Source organism: Cuculus canorus, chromosome 1 (assembly GCF_017976375.1).
Source record: "Cuculus canorus isolate bCucCan1 chromosome 1, bCucCan1.pri, whole genome shotgun sequence".
NCBI lineage: Eukaryota > Metazoa > Chordata > Aves > Cuculiformes > Cuculidae > Cuculus > Cuculus canorus.
This window is the reverse complement of record NC_071401.1, coordinates 44,262,619-44,285,855: the sequence shown is the minus strand read 5'-3', so window position 1 is coordinate 44,285,855 and position 23,237 is coordinate 44,262,619. Positions and strand designations below refer to the sequence as shown.

General features: G+C 36.6%; 1 long non-coding RNA gene across 1 annotated transcript; it reads right to left on the bottom strand.

Annotated features, from left to right (window-relative positions):
• Positions 1 to 527: 527 nt before the first annotated feature.
• Positions 528 to 13,539, bottom strand: LOC128850955 (uncharacterized). Its single transcript, XR_008448223.1, has 3 exons — positions 13,463 to 13,539; positions 13,239 to 13,335; positions 528 to 1,619 (listed from the first exon to the last, which is right to left on the bottom strand). It is a non-coding gene; the product is annotated as an uncharacterized LOC128850955 (long non-coding RNA).
• Between the last annotated feature and the right edge of the window lie 9,698 nt (positions 13,540 to 23,237).

The window sequence follows — 23,237 nt, the reverse complement described above, 5'->3', positions numbered from 1 at the left end:
CAGAAAAAAAAATAATAAATGGGAAGACTTTCCTTGCAATTGATTTAGGGCAGAGGGGTGTGATACATACTTATCACCAAGACAACTTACAAGGTTTCAGTAGTAGTTATTTCAGAAAAGGTCATTGTGAATGTGATGAAATACAAAAAAAAAAAAGTTGATGCAAAAGGAAAGAAGACAGAGACAAGCACACAAATGTGTTCCTAACATCAGAATTATTCTATGCAGGACTTACTTGTAATTTGCTGCCCTAGAATCATAGAATCATTAGGGCTGGAAAAGTTCTCTAGGATCATCCAGTCCAACTGTCATTCCAACACCTCTCTGCCTACTAAACCACGTCCCAAAGTGCCACATATACATACTTTTTAACACCTCCAGGGATGGTGACTCCACCACTTCCCTGAGCAGCCTGTTACAATGCTTCACCACTCCTTCAGTGAAGAATTTTTTTCCTAACGTCCAATCTAAACCTCCCTTGATGCAACCTGAGGCTATTTTTCTGTCATCGTCCCACTCGTTACTTGGGAGAAGAGACAAACACCTATCTCGTTACAGCCTCCTTTCAGGTAGCTGTAGAGGGCCTCAGCTTTCTGTTCTCCAGACCAACTAGTATTTGTCTAAATTAGTTAGAGTAAAAAAATGTAAACATAATATTTATGCACTTATTTATACTTTTCCAGTGCATACCAAGAAAATATTCAGTACTCATTCAATTACTTTTGCTGAACTTTAAGTTTTCTCATATTAGAATGCGAATACAAAGGCAGAGGAAATTAGAGTTTGATATGAGACTATGTAGGTCAGATGTTTTATAGAGCTCATGTTAGAAATGGTTTATTGCTTTGAGAGGCTCCATTACAACTTTTAACATACTACATGACTGAGTTTTGGTAACAAAATACACTGCAGAGTTAGTCAGAATTTGAAAATGGTATAGTAATCAGAACGCTTTCCTAAAGGTGAAATTTGTGTTGTAGCTATTATTTCTGTCTTTTTTAATAGCACAGTTTTGAAGACATACTTTCTCACAGAAAAAGAGAAATTGATATTTAATGCCCAAACATCAGCATCCAGTGCCACTTTAGATGCTTCATGACACAAGCTACATCTATGTGGGTTTGGTAGATATGTCACAAGATTTTTGGGAACTGCTTCATTTTGAAATGCCTGCTGGAGGAAAGCTTGAAGGCACACTCCCAGTTTCATACTTCAAAAATGCAGTCTTCCATCGGTTTCAGACCTTTTCAACTGAGAATAAAATAAAAAATATGGAAAACAGTCTTTTTCATTTACAATGTAAGGAGCATGACTGCTGAGTCAGAGGAGGACTAGCTGGCTGTGGGGATCCTCCTGGCCGATGTGAGTGATGGTTTTCACAACCATAGCTATAGTGTGGTACATTTTATGACTGTGTGTTTTCCGGGTGAGCATTTGCTGGACCAAGGGAGGAAAGCTAGGCATGTGCTGTCGCGTGTATGGTCAAGTTACCAGAAACAGCATAGAGCAATTTCTCTGTTCAGCAGGTAGAAGAGCTGATGCTATGTGGCCCATCATGATTTCCTTCCTTATGTTCACAGAAGTACATGGACACTATTATGATTGTCAGCATTTACCACCTGTGGGGAAAATAAATACCTGGATCATTACTTATTATAATCGTAATTTGTGAAGAATTCTGGATTATTTGCACTTCAGAACTCTTATTCCAGATTTATGTTTCCTATGACATGATATAAGGCTATCAGTCATAGTATTTATATATCACTTTCCTGGAAGAAAATCTTGGGACTGTAATTTTATTAGCATTTATAACTGTTGTCATTTATAAGAATTCCTGTAACAGATAAATATGGATTTATATTGACAGGATAAGTAGCAACCTGGGAGAATGACTGAGGCTTTCGTAGCTGAATTATAAAATAGATTCCTCAATTCCTGTGCCTTTTCCAAACCTACTAATGTCAATAACCATTAAACCACGTTTTTGTAGGATTATGATTTATAATATTTTATATGGATACTCTCTGTGCTTCTGTGCTCATTTTTGCTTGAAACAGCAAATTGGTACTTAATGTAGACACCTGCTATTTATTCTGTTAAAAGAATATGTCTAAGTAATTCATATTACTTTAAAAATGCATAACAAATCATTAACAAAAAAATAAGCAAAAGCTTCATGTGATACTCCCTAAGAAATTATCTATATTTTAAAATAACTTTAAATAAAAATACAGAGACCATCTCATTTAACGTCACTGATTTGCAAACAGTCCTTAGGCACTGTATTACATCCTACACATTAATTTGGTCTTTTAGAATATTCATAAGTCTAAATTAAGTATTTGAAATAATTTCCATTTTGAGTCTTAATATGAATATTAAAATCCCAAAGCAATTCAGAACTTGCATATTTAAAACATATTTTAAATGTACTGATAACTTCTTAAGATTTTGCTAATCTGTTCAGGTAGAGCTTGGAACTTAAAACATAAACAAACTGTTTAACAATATGACCTATATTTTAGAAGAAAAATTATGGGTTGATGGTTAGTTGGCTTATAGACTAACCCTGGGCATGTCCTTCTCTCCCAGTCACAAAGAAGCTCTGCACCTGTCTTAGCTATTGTCTGCATTGAATTGAAAAAATGAAAATGTTATTTGTATTTTATGTAAGTTTTAAATTCAAATTGCTATCTGAAAATTAGGAGGAATCACTATATGGACTTCATCACAGCCCACTGACACCAGGGAAGACTGGTCAAGCTACACGGACCAGTTATGGTACTAAATACAAGTGTGCAACAGACCACTTTTCTAAGAACGTCTACCTTAACCACCCGATTCCAAATAATCTTACAACCCAAGCAGATTTTTTTGTTCAGTACAAAACACATCAGTTTAGGCTCAAAATTATTTTTGGAAAATATTTTTAAATGGACACTCAAATGCTCCCTAGAACAGAATGCAGAGCACTGACAGAAAGGTGGCTGCAAGTTTTAAAAAAGATGCTGAAAGTAATAAGGAAATTATTTATGTGTACCTTACCCACACTCCAGCATAAATCAAGGTGATGTTGTTGCATAGACATCGTCAGGAACTTCACAGAAATATCTACTGTGCAGCATTTTATTTGTTACTAATGCTGGAAAATTGTAACAAACCCACAGGGCAAATGCTGACAAACTGGATGAGATTAAGATGACAATTCATTTCCCTGGGTGATGGGCAGATGAGTTTTTAGACTGCAATACCTCTCATGAGGATTGGTAAGAACACCAATCTGGAGCTGGAGCACCTCCTGTGTGAGGACAGGCTGAGAGAGTTGGGGTTGTTTAGCCTAGAGAAGAGAAGGCTCTACGGAGACCTTATAAGCAGCCTTCCAGTACTGAAAGGGGCTGCAGGAAAGCTGGAAAGGGGATTTTTATCAGAGAGTGCAGGGACAGAAGGAGAGTAATGCTTTTAAGATGAAAGATTCTGATTAGATATTAGGAAGATTTTTTTTTTACAGTGACAGTGGTGAAAGAGTGGAACAGTTTGCCCAGAGAAGTTGTGGATGCCCCATCCCTGGAGGTGTTCAAGGTCAGGGTGTGTGGGGCTTTGAGCAGCCTGATCCACTGGAAGGTGTCCCTGCCCATGTAGGAGGGGTTGCAACAGGATGATCTTTAACGTCCCTTCTGACCCAACCCATTCTATGAAGATGTGGCATTTATCTATTTACTACACTTAGAAGATACGCATGTCTATGACTTCTGCGATTCGTCTCAGCCTTTTCAGTTTATTTCATAGTTCTACAGCTATTTGTTGTGAGTCTCAAAGTTTAAAGTAAACTTCAGCCTAGAGGAACACACTTTTTTTTGCTGACTTCCACCCACAGTTACAGAAATGCTGAGGACAAGTAAAAATATTCATATATATATTTTTAGGAGCACACCTGGATGCTGTTCTGGACATCACAATTCTGGGTTCAAAGCCACTATGCAGTACAATGAGACAGCATTAGGTCTGGCATCCCTTGCCCTAACCATCTTCCAGTACTATTCCAGTAGGTTCTGAACCCATTTCTTCCCCTCCACTAACTTTCAGGAATCATTCACTTAATTTCATTCCATTGAAACATCATGCTGCTGGGCCTAATCACAGCCTTCCCATTACCTTAAAAACTTTCAGTCAGAGTTGGATGCATTTGGGATAAGGGATGTGGTCATGAAGTCCTGCCTTGTAAACACAATGTGTCAATGAAGGTCAAGACAAAGGAAGGAAATGGAACTATAACCAACCCTTCTTCACTTCTCCTTTCTCTACAACAGCTGCAATGTGGTCAGCCTCTGTTGCTCTCCCACTTATTTCTTCCTGCCTCCTTTCAAAAATGCAGGGATAATTGAGCCTTCCTCTCTGCTGAGGCTCTGAAAAGTGGCAGAGACTTTCTCTTGCTTAATGCTACTATTACGGCTCTGCAAGCAGGAAGCGTGCTGTTGTAAGAACAGACAGCTTTGAAGAACAATCTGCTTCCAAGAAAATGTTTCCTTAGACCAAGTCAGTATTCTTATGCTCTTCCAGACTTTCCAGAAGTTACATATTCCAGGATAGATTCAACAGGCATGTCCTTTTGGTTTACTTTTTACCCAAAGATATAATTCATTGCATATAGGTTTTGATTAATTAGAATTTAGCAGAGCTCTACGAAACATACTAGAAATGCTTTGTAATAAATCTGAGTGTGAAAAAGCATCTTGATTTTTCATTATAGCAGAATTACACATTTTGTTACCCTCACATCTGTTCTCTCAGCTACAGCAAAGATGCTCAGCAGGGTGACCTCTAGTTGCAAGTTTCAATAAAGCACAGCTACAGTGTGTGCTTATTTACTTACGTTCTAAAATTGAATGGACTGGCAATGAAGTAATTGCTGACAAATGAGCTCAGTATACAGGGATGTGGGCATGCTCTCTCAGCTAATGTGCTCTACATTATGTGATCTCAAATAGCAGAGAGAAATAGTGCTTGCAAATTGCACTTCCCACTCTGGCTGGGACAAGGAATTTTGCAGCAAGAGTGCCTTCCCAGAGAAAACCATTGATGCTGTAATTTTTATTCATTTGTTTCCAGGATGCTTTCAGGAATCTCTAAGGGAATTTATTACAGACTGCAGAAATCAGCTGTCACTTTAAATGATCCTTCTTCCTCTTTTTCTCCTCTGTAGGGACCAATGAATTGATTTCTATTAAGATAAGCTTTTAGCCACACTTTATGCAAAGTTCTCACTAAAAATAAATGAACAGAAATAACAGTCATAAAAATAAGTTACTATTTGTTTCTTTTCCATTTTTTCATTGGATCAGGGGCTGCCAAATGAAGCAACTCTTATTTCAATAACATGATCAATTTTCTCTATTGAAACTTGGTATCAGATTTTCAGAGATTTGAAATATAAAATGTAAATATGTACCATCTTCTGTATGTAATTTCTGCATTATTAATCTGTTTCTTAGAGGAAGTTATAAGCTACCCTGCTGCTAAGTCATTAATGAAGTTCTACTACCTAATTAATCAAAGGAAGGAGCTCTGGGAATGGTGTCTTGTCAAGCTATAAAGGTATACTCTGAAATACTTCGTTCCTAAACTTTAGTGTTGGCATGAAACTCATAATTCAAGTGCAAGTCATTTTCCAGCAAAGTAATCTTGACCCAATGTCAGGGGTTAAGTGCCTATGACGGGATGAAGGTGTGCTCAGGTCTTTTAGGTGGGTGTTGTAAGTTTTATCGCCAGAGAGGAGATGCAGGTTTAAATTCCCTGAGAGATCCCTCAAATATCCTACCTCAGCACTTCAACACTTTCTACCCCAGTTGGTTACCCAAGAGCTACCTCCCACATGTTCTGCTTCTAACTGCTGATGCACTGATTATTCCAGGAGAATTACTGATGTTACTATTTCAATGGTGATGCTCTTAGCCCAGTAGGAATATGCCCTGTATATGGAATAACAAAAAACATATATATTGAGGAATGATGTTGAGGAATTATACTGAGTAACTCTATTCTTTTGTTTATTCAGTCACGATATGTGATAGGAAATAATTTATTCTAATACTTCTGCATTTGTTTTCTTTGATACCTCCATGTTTAAAGGAGTTCTATTAAGCAAAAATAAAGGTTAAGGGTAATTATTTAGAAATATTTAGAACAACAAATTATTGGGTATTAAGGACCACTTCTATATCTAACCAGGAAAGAGTATCCAAAGAGCATGCATCCAGTCAGACAGACACACATTTTATAATCTAAGGCTTTTACAGGTGAACAGTAACTCATGTGAAAAAAATATATAGAAAAGATATATTTAGGCGAAATTTTGACCTTGCTCAGTTCCTTGCAGACAGGCCCATCTAGTCTATTCACTCGAGCTGGCTACTTAAAAACTATGTCCTTGTGAGCTCCTAATTAAATCGTAGCCTTATTTACATTTTACAAATTTCATGCAAATTAGATCTAGCAATGGATGCTGAGTTCAGTCAAATATTTTTCAAGCACCTGAAAGGCGTTCATCAACAGATGTTTTGCTCAGTCAAGCTTGCATCTCATGGTTCAATTTTCATCATGCTTTTGATGAAGGATTTCTTATTAGAATGGATATTTGTATGTATGACATGTCTGCTAATCACAAGCGCAGTAAAGCATGTGTGAGCAAACTAATTTGAGGGCAGCAACTATTTGTTACTTTTGATTTATAGAAGTCTAAGGCATTTAATTAAGAAACAAAAATGACATCTTATGATTCAAGTTGCCAATACCATAGACATTCATGAATAACAAGTCAGAAAATTTGGCAGTAACTTGGTTAACCTTCACTGATACACATGTGCAAATTATGATACTTATAAATAATCAACAGAAAAAATCACCCAGTTAATCTAAAATTTAATTGCAAAATGAGAGTTAAGATAAATCTCATCCTAATCAATAACCATCAAGTATATGTCAGTAAAATAAAACCATTAGAAATAAAAAAATTTTGTTATTCGGAAACAAATGTTTGACTAAACACATAAACCTTACTTTATAGCAAACAGAAATATCAACTCATTTCACAGTGTGATACTTGGATCATTGTCAGATGTTAATCTGATATCAACATGGCACATTTCTCCTAACAAACTTTGCAAAGCACATATCGTACCAGGAATGTGTAAATCATTTCTTGCCAAGAACACCCTAATCTGCTATGTCCCATCTCATAAAGCCTTTATCGAAATTATTCTGTGAGTACTGTATGAAAAGATTCAAAGGAATTCACCCCTGATAGAGACAGAATCATTGCAAGTATCAGTGTATTTTTGTGCATAGTCTTACAGCCTTTTACCTGCTGTAGTCTCCACAGGATGTTAAAAAAATCCACCTGCTTTGATCAGATTACCAAAGCCAATCACACCTCCTTTGCACTATATTCCAGTTAGAGTAACTCAATCTCTTACCCACAGAATCTTCCATTTAAACTGATTAAAAACCATAAGAAAGCACGATTAATTTTAAAGGAAAGAAAAATAATGTAGCTTCTAGAATACATTAACCATGATTATTTGGTATTACCGAGTGATTCCACAAAAAGTTACCTTTTATCAACTAAAGCTCAAATTCCTGTTTCAAAACTGTAGAGGGGAGAATCAAAGGCAGGCTTATAATGACAGAAGGCAGCAACATGCCATTACTCTTTTGTTGTCATTGGCAAGAACACAATCATGTGCCCTTTAATCTTTGTTATTCAGACTGCTGCTCATATGGATAACACGATCAACCACTTCTTTCAATCAAAGGGATAGGAACAAAATTGCCTGCCTTGAGAGAGGCACAGGACTAGATGGAATTTTTGAAATCCAAATACTACATGCCCAGACTAACATGTAGTTCTAAACTTCAAAGATAAAAATATCCTGTAGTTTGCTGTATACTTAATATCTTCTAGCAAAGCAAATTGCTGATGAAGATGTTTAAAACAGTGGACCAAGATTCAAATTTAGAAAGAGAAAAGATTTCTTCATTTGACTGCTTAATTAAAAAGATACCTGTGATGTAGCACAAATTAATTTCCTAGACAATAGGAAATTTATAACTTATTAATATATTTTATTTCATACCTCACAAACATAGTGCACACATACAGCATTATTAATAGTAACAGTATTAATTATTAATAGTAACAGTATGCTGAAATAGCAGCAGACTTGATAAATTCAATTTATTCAGAAATTTTTATTTATTGCAGAGTATTTTTTTCATCGTATTTTTTCTAATGCTCTTTCCTGTTTATGCCTGATGTTTAGTTCAAGAGAACCAAAATAATTTTCACTTGTAAATTTCAGGAAATGTTTTAAGTTTTGTTGTCTCTTTTTAACTCATCTGCTATATTTATTAAAAAATAGTAACATCTGAGCAATTGATAACTGCCAATGTAAGTTCTTGTTGACTTTTAAAAGGCAGTTAGGAAAGCTTCAGGCAGTGGTGTGGCCTTACTGATTCTGTGGTTTTGCTGTCTCTTTTTAATATATTACTATATTATGTCAGGAAAAGGGGAGTAGGGCTAATGGCGACATGGCAGCAAGACACCATTAAGTAAAACAGAGCCCAGAGCTCCATGCAAAGTGCATTAAGAGCTGCCTGAAATTAAAGCAGTGAGTAGGTTATCCTAAAGAAAGCTACGTTTTTTTAAACCATGCTTTTTTGTGCGTGGGAAAAAAAAAAAAGGCCATGCTGTGTCCACCTTGTTCATTGAGAAGGAAAATGCTGAGGTTTGTCCACACCTCAGTGCAATTTGCATGGGTTAGGTTTGACTAAAATGCTTGTATAATTAGGTCCTTCTAAGAGAAATAGGTAGAATTTAGCTCACTGCCTAGTATCTTTGTTCAATAATTAGAGTGCTTAAAGATATAGACATAAGTTCTAGGTAGCACAACCTTTAAAAAGTTCTTGGAACATCTAATGATGCAAAAAGACTAAGTTTCACCCAACTCTTGTTATGTGTGGTCATTGTGGAAGGTGTTCCTGCCCATGGCAGGGGGGTTGGAGTTGGATGATCTTTAAGGTCCCTTCCAACCCTAACCCTTCTATGATTCTATGATTCCATATTTGTACAATACCCGCTAACGTTCTGAAGAATAACACACAGTATATATAGATGCTTTATATATATAATGCTTTATAAAATAGGAAAAAACACAGTCCTGGTTGTTCTTGGCACTGATTGTTACTTATAAGTGTTGTATCTACACACATAACAGTTCAGTATATATATTTTATTTTTCATTGTAAGGATACCAAACTTATATTCTTTTCAGACCTTTCACAAAATGCAGTGGCAAAAAGTTCATTAAAAAACCCGAAACAGTCAATGGGTCATCATTTTCCACATATGTCATTCTAAAAATCAGAAGAGTCACTGATCTGTCAAATATGGAACTTGTGAACTTGTGCTTCAGAGACTTTAACAATAAAAGCAGTCTGTAGATAATTTGACAATGTTCTTGTTTTCTTTTACTGGTTTCAACTTTATAGGCAGGTGTCAGACAATACAGAAAAACACATTAGTAACTATACACATAAGTTAGGCATATAAAATGGCTGAATTAGTAAATTAACATGTTGTGCCTATGACCCCACTTATGATGACATTACATAAGCAAAAATCTTGTTCATTTAAAAATCTGCCATTGGTAATCTAGCTAACATAAATAGGTTTTCAAAGAAAATCAATGGGACAAACCAGATTTCTTGCATGCCATTCAATCATAGTTGCAAATGCAAATATTTTATTCAATCATAATTCAGTATTGTTCCATTTGGTTTAACTTTTAATATGAAATCAAGGTGATCTTTAAGGTCCCTTCTAAGCCAAACCATTCTATGATTTAGATAGGCCAATCTTTATATATCCTTATAATAGACATTTATGATAGATCTTTATAATCTAAGAGCCGCTAAGGTGAAACATGGTAGAGGCACTGAACCCTTGTCTAGACTATACTTCTTCTGAATACCCTCACACTATCTCTCAATACAAAGGTAGTGCAAACATTTCTGAAGAGGGCTGAGTAAAATTTCGCAGAGCCTTGTATGAACATTTATAATCAAGGCAAATTATGTAAATACAATCTCTGCTGTAATTAAAAAAATGTGAATACCTCACACTTGCCTTAAAACAACTTAAATAATTTGTGTACAGAGTACCTTCCTATTTATGTCATTGTATACAGAGCTAATCATACTCACACTAAATATTTTACGCTCCCCAGACTCTTGTGTGACTCACAGTGGAGTAATCTAATTTTTGCAGGAAGAAATCTCACTAGAATATCAACTCAAGAAGCAAAAGTGCTTATGATAGCACAGATCTCACACTTAAATACATGAGAGCATTCATCAGACCAGGCTTTTAATTTCATAAATAGAAAAAAAAACTAGCTTAATTTTAATTCTGCTTATCTGAGATCACAGGCACTCAGTCATCTTCTGTGAAAGCTCATCTATAGTACAAAAGCACTTTCATTCCTTCAATGACAGCTAGGTAAATTCATACGTCCCTTCTGCCCACTTACTAAAAAATTCTGCCTTACGTCTATATGTCTTATAGACTTAACACTGATACTTCCAACAATTTGCTAAACTGTTTTCACCACTACCCTGTCTAGTGTAATTTAAGAATGTCTTCTGTCTCTGCAGTGCAAAAGATCTCAATCCCTAGACATTTCTCTTAAGTTTCATTAATTTGCTTAGCGTTGCTAAATAACTCTATGGATTTTGATTAGTTCAGATATTGAGATAGATACAATTCTTCCATTTTGATCACTGCATATGTCACATATATGAAAATACATGTATTTCTAGAAACCGTATAAATGTATAAATTATATGAATAATTATTTATATATATTTATTTATACAAATATATTTTTAAGGGGGGGGTGGTCTGGGACTTTCTATAGGGATGGGCCCTGGAGTTGACCTTAAGCAACAACCTGACCCTTTCCTGTGTTCCATGAAATGACCAGCTAAGCTTAATTCATCCCAGAACATCTCTGACAAGAGAGTGGCCTCACTATCCTGAGGACAGAAAGCAGTAATATTCACGCCAGTATTTCAGAAGTATCATTGATTCAGCAGCCTGAAGATCAAGCAGACACAGTAGCCATTAACTGGAAATCAGTGGGGATTTGAATTTCTGACACTAACTTTCTCGGCTGTTGAAGAATCATAGAATCATAGAATCACCAGGTTGGAAAGGACCCACTGGATCATCAAGTCCAACCATTCCTAACACTCCCTTAAACCATGTCCCTAAGCAATTAATCAACCCGTTCCTTAAACACCTCCAGGGAAGGTGGCTCGACTACCTCTCTGGGCAGCCTGTTCCAGTGCCCAAAGACTCTTTCTGTGAAGAATTTTTTTCTGATATCCAGTCTGAACCTCCCCTGGCGGAGCTTCAGGCCAATTAAGACTAGAAGACTTTTCTTCACAGTTTTGGAAAAAAGATAGATGAAGCTTATAGGACCTATCATATAACAAAAGCAGAGATGCTACTAAATGAGGAAATAGGTGTAAGGAGAAGTGGAGCTGCATCTGACTAAAAGCCCGGACACAGGAAGGTACCTTTCTCCAACCATGGATATCATCCATCTAACATGATTGCCTTAAAATTTAATGAACAGATGAAATACAATTTTAAGCTATATATGATTTGTAATCGGGAAAGCAGTTCCTTCACAGAAAAATTAAGGCCAAGACAACCTTTTCCATTTTATACTTCTGCATTTGACCTCTTCTGCCGATGTGTAAAACCTTTCACTTGTCATCATATAATTCAAATATAAGTTTTTCAAGCTATTCCTCCTATCAGTCAAGATCACTTTGAATCCAAATCCTGCCATCCTTAGTGTTTGTAGACAGATTGATCTTGCTTGCAAATGTATAAACATCCTCTCAGCCTTTGATACAAGACGTTACTGGTAGCACTAAGTAGTGTCCAGTCTAGGACAGGCCTCTATGTAACCCTTCTTGATATATCCCTGCAGTTTGACAGCAAGCCAGTGAAACCATTCTTCTGAGTTCTATTTTTGCACGTAGCTGTGCAGTAGGCTTACAGCAGTATCATCTAGCTCCCTAGCTTCTGCATGAAACTGTCAGGTGAAATGGTGCCTGAAGACTTTCAGTGGTCAAAATGAATCATCTCTGCTGCTGCTTCTTTATTCACCAGCCTCTTACCTTGTCATATAGAGAAATTATTTGGTTTGACTTGATCTGTAATGGACAAATTGATGTGGGCTATTATATTTAACCTTGTTTTCAATGAGTCTGTTTGGTATGGTACTTTTAAGTGAACTTAAGTTAGGCTAAAAGGTATTTAGTTTCCTAGCCTACTTCCTTCAGGGATTAGTGTTATTTTTGCCCTTTTACAGTCTTTTGGAACTTCAGCCATTCTGCATGAGTTCTCAGATATAAATGCTAATGGCATTGAGATGGTCTCATTCAGTTTGCTGCCTCTCCTACTGTGAATTTTACTTGGCTGAACAGGTTTGAAAACGACTCACGAATCTCTTCCCTCTTTTTTTCTTATACTACAATGATTCTTAGATCTCTTTCCATATGTGTTAATTGTGTTAACTAACTAGGCTTTTTAGTGAAGAATGGAGGGGAAAAAGACATTAAACATTTCAGAGTTCTCAGGATATTCCACTACCTGATATCCTTTTCTTTTGTGTAGAGATCTTTCTTTGCTCTTCTAATTACCACTACACTTACAGAATACTTTATGCCTTCTAATAACGGTTAGTCAATTTAAACTTCTGTGGGTTTGTCTTTACATGCTTGTGCTATTCTTTTATAGTCATCCTTAGTAATTTTGAGCAATTTCTTCTGCTGCTTGCGGTCACTGAAGAGTTCATATCCCAGTCGAATTCTTCATTTAGTATACTTCCTAGTCGTTCTTTGCCTTGAGTTTTGCATTTGTGACCTGAATATTTTACTAATCTATCAGAATTTATGGTCTTTCTTCCTTTAAATTCACTTTCCATGGGTTGTCCTCCTTAGAACAGCACAAATAAGACAATGTCACCATGCTTACATATCTGCAGCCTTTTTTTTTTTTTTTTAATTTATCTATACTTCCCTAGATCACAATCAATAGTTAAGACTCTTGAGAGGAACTCCAGCTGAACTTTCACTTTTGCTCCAAGAGTTTTGTAGTCACTTACTTGCCAAAGATCACTCCTGGCAGCATCCTTACAGCCTATGACCCATACAGTCACACGGGTGTCATAATCCTTTTCTTAACTTCACAGATTCTGTCTTCTGGAAGGAAACAGACTTCAGAGATTGTGAAGTCAACTGAGCAAAAGGATACATTCAATATCTTAAAAAGTGTGTCACTGAAAACCCTCAAAGTTCTTCCTCTTCAAAGTGGTAATCATTAACTTACATTTCAGACATGCAGTTCCTCAGCATTCATGACTGTGGCTAGTTCTTTGTTCATTCACAGGGCAGCAGTTTTTCACCTAGGAAAATGCTTAATTGGTTGCAGGGCAATGCAGAGAGATCCAGCTGCCAGTTTCCATCCCCAAGCCAACCCAGTTTACCCCTCTTTGCCAGCACTGCTCCTATCCCTTCTATTGCCTTCTGTATTCTTCACCACTGGGTGTTTCTATGTCCATCCTTATGTCTATTGGGTGTTTCTATGTCTATGACCAAGGCCTCACAATGTTGGATGCACCTTCATCTGCTTCCTAAGAGGGTGTGCAAGTAGATGAATCCACTCTGGCTGGAAGTCCTGCAAATCAAGACCAGGACACTGGGTAACTGAATTCTTTTTCTTTCCCACCACTAATATCCTGTGGTTGCTGCATGTTATCTTCTCCCTTGCAGAAGCACTATTTCCTACTTAATTTGAAAAAAAATTACCTACCTAACTGCTCCATCCCAGTCTCCATTTTATCTAACACACACAAATGTACTCAACATCCCAAGTGGGATCCAACTGTCCAAGACTGTCACGGTTACATTTTCGCATTATATATACCCATGGCATTTTCCTTTCAAAATGCATTTCAGATAGATTATATCCATTCAACTCTGCTCTGGTGAGACCTCACCTGGAGTTCTGTGTCCAGTTCTAGAGAACTCAGCATACTAAAGACACGGACCTGTTGAAGTGGATCCAGATGAGTGCAACAAAAATGGTCAGAGGAATGGAACATCTTTCCAGTGAAGAAAGTCTAAGAGAGTTAGGGTTGTTCAGCCTGGAGAACAGAAAGCTCTGGGGAGACCTATTGTGGCCTTTCAGTACTTAAAGCAGACCTATAAGAAAGATGGGGACAAACTTTTTAGCAGGGTCTGTTGCAATAGGACAAGGGGTAATGGTTTTAAACAGAAAACGGTAGATTTAGACTGGATATAAGGAAGAAACACAGAAACAAGTTACCCAGAGAGGCTGTAGATGCCCCATGCCTAGAAACATTCAGAGGCTCTGAGCAACCTGATCTGGTTAAAGGCGTCCCTAGTTGCCGCACAGGGGTTGGACTGGGTGACTTGTAAAGGTCCCTCCCAACCCAAACTATTCTATGATTCTATACAATGCTAACACAAACGAATGATAAAAGCCTACATTTAAACAAATTATCACTTACTGATTATAAGAATGGAAACCTGTTTTTATAGAGTTATTTGTTCAACTCCTTTAATTAGCTTTCGCTGTTAGCAACTCAAAGTAGGTTTTTGTTTTGCTACTATATTTTTAAAATACCTCACTTCTCTTATGGTCATAATCATCCATGATCTTTTCACAAATTAAAGTCACTCTCAGAAATTATTTTGAGCTATTCCACAATTATTTCACTTGGGTCTACACCTCTTACTCTTTTATCCAAGTACATACTAATATACTAAAAAAGTGTACTAATGAACAGCAAGCTATACTAGATGATTCATCATGAAAGGTCTTTTCCATCTCTAATTTCTATGAGTCAAGGATATATAAAACTGATTAATTTCCAGGGCTGTCACCCCCATTTCATTCACCAGTAATGTCTATTATCATTGCAAAACCAAAGTGACTAATGAAGACACCAGTGACATTTTGCTGGTTATCTGTAATTACCATGTGGATCTTTTATCTAATGCTCCTACGACATATAACGTTTTCTGAAATACACTGACTTGCATGTTATTTTATCTAAGTAAAAATACCTTGCAATCAATTTTCATGTTTGTCTGGAGAAATAAAAATAGAATTGAAAATTAATATACTTTTATTAGTTTATGTTCTTATACTAATCTAGGATGAGAACATAGACCTGACTCAATTCTATCATCTAATTACATGATGCAAGACCAAGTGCCTTCTACTGCATTATTAAAAATACCTAGGGAATACGTTAACTGTCAATGGTTCAATATGTCACATTCCTGTGATTGGGCTATATGTATATAGCTGCATATACAGTAATTAAGCATTTGAAAGTATAAAGGAATTAGTAGTAAAAAAATGAAAACAATGAATATAAGATTTTTCAGGCATTTTAAATGCTCATAGTTTTATCAAGTCTATCATATTTTTCTGGGTTGGGGGGCGCTGTTCTTTAGAGTTCTGCTTAAGTTCTGTGCAACAACTGTATTCCATACTTAAAATCAGTATTTGTTAACTTGAATTTATGAACATGTGCACAAGATTTGGTTTGGCTTACTTGGAATGTGAGCAAACATAAAGAGTAAGATGAGACAGATGAAAACAGAGGCAACAGAAATGAAAAACTAATTTCCATGTGAAATTTCAAAAGATACACTAATGATAAATCATCCATTTAAGGTGGTATCACAAAAGGAACTACCATCTTGTAGAATACCTGTTATCAGAAACACACAATTGAAAAAATAAGTATTAGGGAGAAATTACCTTTTAACTAGCATTAAGGTTATGTAAGGTTTCTCGTAATTCTTACAAATGCAAACTCTTTCAAGCATGTCAAATTTCTGCTTAGCTTGACAAACTATCAAATTAATTTTATAGCTGAATCTCCTTAGGAATTATAAAAATGCAACAAAATAATTTAAAAAGTGATGACCATTATTCCTTTTCTGTATTGAAACTACAGTTCTCACTCTTACAGGCATACTTTCTTCTAATTTTCATTGTTGTACTAAACATTTTTTTTTAAACATATCCTTCTACTAACTTACAAGATGATAAATGTGCATTTCACCTCCTGTTTCTGTTTTGAGCTAGTTTTTTTCTTCCACCTTTCCCAACCAGTGCTGCTGACCACAGATACATTGCTATTCTCAGCTTAAGTTTCATTCTCTTTTTTCCAAGTGTCCGAACTTGCCTGCGCTATTGTTTTTATTTTTAATTATAGGAACTGATCTTGCACATACCAAGGTCATAGGGAGTTTGGAACTGACCTAAGTAACAATGGAGTCAGGAATTTACTTAAAAAAATGGGCAACTATCTTGCATTAAGAATTTTAAATTGCGCTAAAAGATACTCTTATAAACTCATTTGGAGTCAAGGGTCAAAAATAGACTCTTAATCGGGAAATAACGCAAGTCAGAAAAAGAAAAATATCACAAAGCAGGGAAGGGAAGGAAAGGGAAGGCAAGGCAATAGAACTGCAGGGAGAAGGAGAAAAAGGGGCATAAGGCAGTCTATTAAATAAGTTAACACCAAAATTATCAAGCTGTTTTATTTATAACCACTGCCTTTTTAATGATTACATAATTTGGTTTAATTAAAATGTAGGAGTCTTAAACTAGAAGCCCTAGTCCATTCTGATCTATGAAGAAAATATGAGAAAGAAATTTTTTTTGTTTCCCTTTTTAAAAAATCTGAAATATTGGTATTGTTCATATAAAATATTGTGATTTGATAATTTTTAAAACTCAAAATTTAATATCATTGGATTTAATAGTGATCTTTAAACATATTTTATAATGAAGGCAAAGCTTGTTGTTGTATGGAATCTACAATTTTTTGTATTTTCTTTTGGTTTACCATGTATATTATTTATCTCTTTGTGACCTATGAAGAACTGTCAAAGAACTTGATAATGCTTTTATTCCAGAAAGCATATTAATATTAGTACACAGTGTTGCCAAGGCAGCCGAGCTAGCTGTAATGAACAATCACATTGAATGAAAATTGAAGAAGGCAATTTTTCCAAATGAAGAAAAACTTAATTTCCCCAATACAAGGGTGTCTGTACAAACAAAGAGAAAGATCACTTTCCAATATCTAGATTGAGAGAGATGTTTTAAATAACTCTTTGATATTAACTATTTGCTACAAATAATTCTTTGATAACAATGATGCAAAAAAAAAGTTCATTGACTGTCAGATGCCATCCCAAAGGAAAAAATGCAGGGGCTTAAGAAGTTACCACCTTCAGCTATTAGATTAAGGCTATGAAAATACACTTGAATTATAGTTTCTTGATGACGTGAACTAGCCCATTGTAGTTCACTTTAAGAAATCTTAAGAGAACACACTGCTGCTAACACGGCTCAACAATAACTCCTTAAAATTGTGAGTTCAGTTCACAATAGGCTGTCTCTCCGTACTCGTACTTTCAGTCTGAAAAAGTGAATGAAATCATAGAACCACAGAATGGGTTGGGTTAGAAGGGATGTTAAAGATTGTCCAGTTCCAAACCCCCTGCCATAGGCAAGGACACCTTCCACTGAATCAGGGTGCTCAAAGCTTCATACAACCTGCCCTTGGACACCTCCAGGAATGGGACTTCCATGACATCTCTGGGCAACCTGTTCCAGTGCCTCACCACCCTCTCAGGAAAATATTGCTTCCTAATATCTAACCTAAATCTCCACTCTTTCAGTTTAAAATCGCTACCCCTCGTTCCATCACTGCACTTCCTGATAAAAAGCTCCTTCCTATCTTTCCTGTAGGGCCCCTTAAAGGATTTTAAGCACTGAAATATTTTAAACATTTAAGCAAAAACCTTTAAGCATTAAATAATGCTTTCTCTGAAGCAGCACAATCGCCCTTGGAAGACTATTAGACATGCATAAATGCCAAGGAATAGCGCATACCTATTTAACACCGATAAGAAACTCAGTAACCGGAATACAAGTCACTGCCATTCAAGGTCCTAGCCAGTCTGCTAAGTTCAAAATTCCTCTTCTACTTATTTCTCAGCAGCATAACAAATCTTGAATTATTTTCTGCCAAGTAGTGCAGCTTTGAAAGAAAGGCTTTTTGCTACCATCCTCCTTGCACCCTGACAGTGAGGTCACTCTTCAGAAATAGGAGCTCTTCATTTGAATCAGTGAGTCAGTGAATATGAAATCCGAGACACCCGTACCAGCGAAGATGGTGAAATCTGATGATGATTCTTTAAGACATACATGTCTATAACTTTCGCTCAGACACTACAACACTAGCTTCCGAATGACTCACCTTCTTATCTGGTGGCAGATATATATATATGACTCTAATGATATAAACATGAATTTGCAACATAACATATTTTATATCTTTCTTGGTGAAGAGCTTTATTCCATTATTCCATAAGTAGAAAACTGAAAAAATCCCAGTACGATGTACCATAAACAAATATGTTTTTCTCTTTATGACATATGTTGTATGTTCTATAGGGCCTTTTTAGTAAGATTGTTTAATTAAGGTAAATGATTTCCCTGTTCTCCATCTAAAATTCATGTTAGCTTTCTTATCTCAACTAGCTTGGTTTCTAGCTTACAACATAGATGGGGTTTTACAAGTTCTTTAACAGTTTACTTCCATATGACTCCAAAGAAGCTTTGTTTTGCATTAAGACCAGTCCTTGTCACCACTTCCAGATAAACTAAGATCTTTTCTGATGACTGCAACCATTCATAGTATGCAGCACTTTCTATTTCAAAGTGAGTGACTAATGGGCTTGTTTAGCCTAGAGAAGAGAAGGCTCCAGGGAGACCTTATAGCAGCCTTACAGCACTTAAAGGGACCTACAAGAGACCTAAGGAGGGGCTCTTTATCAGGGATAGGATAAGGTGGAAAAGTCTGAAGCTGAAAGAGGGCAGATTAGACATTAGGAAGAAATTTTTTCCTATGAGAGTGGTGAGGCACTGGAACAGGTTGCTTAGAGAATTAGTGGATGCCTCATCCCTGGAGGCGTTCAAGGCCAGATTGGATGAGGCTTTCAGCAACCTGATCCAGTGGAGGGTGTTCCTGCCCATGGCAGGGGAGGTGGAACTAGACGACCTTTAAGGTCTCTTCCAACCCAAACCATTCTATGATTCTACAGTTCTATGAATCCTTTAACATCATTATTTTTCCCCCTAAATGGAAATCGATACTTGATAATGAGCTTTTGCGACCTCATTGATGATGGGAGGATCCTGCCATCCATCTCTTCCTTGCAACACTTGATGGTTTATATTAGCCAGTAGTTTATTTATCTTTTAGCTTTCCCAACAGATATTTTACCCTTGTTCAAGTTCCAGCAGCATCCCGAATTGGAAGATGACTGCAGATCCAGACAGCTCCCAGAAAAAGGGTACCACGAATTCGTCTTGCTTACACTGGATTAATACTTGGACCATCAGAAGCTGTATAAATTAAATGTGTTCTGCACCTATCTGAAATGGTACATACTTGCTCCTCCTTTTTCAATTAGCCACTTAGATAAGACATGTATGCTCTAAACTACAATAGAATAATATTATAAATTGCAAGTATATGAATGGCTCTGCATGGATTATAGAAATTGTGCAACTGTGCCAACAAACCTGCTACTATGACATTTCATTTTGGTAGCCCATTCAAAAGCCTTGTAGTTTTATCACATATAAAAAGACACTACTTAAACTACGAAGATAAATCTGTCCAACTTAAATCGTCCTGTTTTAGCTAGCTTTGAATATCAACCCAAATCACAGTGTAGAAGACAGAGTGAATTAATTGAGGCTATACCTGTCTTTTTAAATAGTACATGACTTTTACCTGCTTGTTAGGAAAAAATAAGATGTATACATTGACTTCTACATGGAATTCAAGCCTTTACACTTCTAGCATAAGAAGACATTTCTGTGCAGCCGGTGCAGGGCACTAAAGCTTCAGAGAAGAACAGGATTCAGATACATTTCTGAATTGCACTTCCTAAATGCCTGTTACTCCTGCAGCTGCATGATTCACGATGTCAGATACACTGGTTCTCCAGATTCTTTCCTTTCACAGTACAGGTCAATAGTCCAGCTTCTTGTACATCACTCAGGTGCAGATGCCTAAAAGCATCCAAGACCCCTAACATTAAACAGCTAAGTTGTTTATTGCCTACAGTCTTTGCCTATAACAGCATTTCCTTTCAAAGCCTGTGGATCCCTAACATTGTAAACTGCTTTTAAGCTTCACATATTACAGTAATCCATTTTTTTTCTACTTACTCCTTCAGGAACAGTGCCAAAGTACTTCTTTTTCTAGAAACCCACTTGTCTAAAGAAATGCATGTTTTGATTTATAGCTTATGTTTTATATTCTTGATGTATATTGTATGTGTTGACACTGATAATTAATAGGCTAAGGCTGGTCCTTTCACACTCTCAGGGACTGTAGAAAGTACATTAAATCTTGGAAGCTTGCAGAAGGCAGCAGTTCTGCCTCTGTCAGATCTGTTTATCCCAGAAATCAATAAAGGTTTGAAGAATGTATTTACCCCAAATGCACACACATGAACATTTATGAATAAGAAACAGTTCTAATCTAAAAATGTGCCTACAGACAAATGCCATTAATTATTTTTAGTAGTTATGATAACTTCTTGTGCAGAGGCCTGAAAACCACTTACATATATACTTGTACATATAAACGCAAAACAGATTCTCAAAATATTCCCTCTATTTCTGCATAACTGTTTAAATTCTGCAGGTTCCTCACATGTTTTGAGTTTAAATGTGTGCCTACAAGTGCAACAGTGTTAAAGAGCTCAGTAATTTGGCCTAAGCCTGACTGTGATCAGCAATTAAGCCCTCCTTTGCCTTTGTCCATGACAGGCTCAGTCTTACAGGTAGTGAAAGTTAGGTGCAGGCACTGCACAAAATGCAGGTGTGGCAATTCCTGTCTTTTGAAACACATCAGTGGAAATGGTAGGCTCTCAAAAGTTACATCAGGGAATAGCTAATTGACAAAAATACCTGCCCAAAGATAAATGATGGGGTCAGGTATCTCAAGAAAGGAATGACATTTCTTGTAAAACAATCTGATGGTCATATGATTCTTTCAGGAAGAAACTCCATTACCTTTTTATGGTTCAATAAACTTTGAAGTTCTTGCTGCAATAGCAGACACCTCTTTGGGAAATGAGATGGAAAGCATCTGCCCTCAAAACAGATCATCCACTGTCTAGTCTGACTCTCTAGAGATACAGATCTGAATCCGTCAAGGAAAGGACGATATTCAACCCGACCACTTATTTCTTTTGCAAATGCTCCAACATCTACACTAGTGTATAAAATGCTAATACACATTGCACACTCTACCAAAATAGTAAGGAGAGGTACCACTAATACCTCTCTGTCTCATTTAAGTCCTTCTATTACACTTGCTTGCTCAGGGCAATTGCAGTTGATTGGGCCAATGGGGGTGTTTAATATAAATGTGTGATATATACAGGTGGGATTTAACCTGCCCAAGCTTAAGATTCTATAATGTAGATGGTCTACATGCAAGAGAAATTTGAGAGCTTCTGTTTGTTTTTTTTTTATTAGAGATAATTGGCCCAGTCAGTGGACTTCAAAAACCTATTGGTCTCATCCTAGGGTGGACACTCACATTTTATCATCTGAGTATTTCTCCAGGTCTGGATAGAGATGAATTATTTCTAGTTCTAGATATAATATAATTAGGTCTAAGACACCTAGTTCATACATAGACAATAGTCCAAATATTAAGATAGGATGAATCTGCATTGAAAAATACGGTGGAAAAGAGACAGCCATACCCGTGAGACTAAAGTTGCATGAGAACAGGTTCAACATTTCCAGTCGAAAAGTATCCTTAGCAGGTGTATATTTCTATAATGACAGAGGCAGAGTACAGAAGCCAGGCAGACGCACTAAGTATAGATCTTGGAATGGAACATCTTTGGTTTCATAGAATTGTACAAGTTATGAGTCTGTCCTCATTACATTTGTTTAACGATTACATGCTTGGCTTGGAGAACATTCCCAAATTAAAGGCCAGTGTCTGACTCACATTGCACTGAATTTACTCCAATTGGAGTCAGATAAACCCAGAGCTGTTCACTGGCTTTACATCAATGCTTTCCAGCTCTCCCTTTCTGTCTGTGAGAAAAAGGTTTCCAAGTTTTCCAGAAGATTGCTGACAACCTTTTAAGACTTGAAAAACCAGTCAGTGAGTCAAGTTTCACGTAATGCTGATTAGTAACAATAATTAGTGTTTTATATTGTCTTTTATCTTCAAAGGACTTAAGAAGTGCTGACTCTGTGTTAATGCTCAGAACACCTTCTCTAACCTTGCTGAGTGTATAACAATTGAGCAGCTTACTTCAATTAAAAAAATACAATAAGAGAAAACGAGAGAGAGAGAACAACTGAATTTCTAGTTTCTAACTGCATTCTGCATTATTGACACTGGCACACAGCTCCTGGCATAGGTTCCTACTGTGAACAGAAACTGCCCATAATGGAAGTTCAGGCAAAGATGGACAAATTTCCTAAACTAAAAAAAAAATACACCTGTCATGTACACATTTATGCTATGTATATATTTCACAGTGTGCCTCCACACACTGAATTTTGTGAGTCCCCTTCTTAGGTCCCTGAATACTTCAGAGCTCCAGACAAAGCATACGCACCTCATTCACAGGCATGAATTCCAACATTCATTAAAGAACCCAAGAGCTAGATGCTGTGAAACACAATTAATTTTCTATAGAGATAGCCTTAAAATATTCATAGAAGTGAAGTTCACTTACTAGTTACTGTCATGGGTAAACCGGACACGACCGGGGAAAAATTACTTTAATTTATTGGCAATTAAAATAGATTCAGATAGTGAGAAACAAGTCCCAGGTTAAAACTAAGCCTTTATTTATCTCTTTCTTAGACCCAACTTCACTCCCAACACATCTACCTCCCTCCACCAAGCAGTGCAGAGGTTGTGGTGGAATGGTCAGTACATGGTGGTTTGTCTCCACCACACTTTCCCTCTCACACATATTCCCTAAAC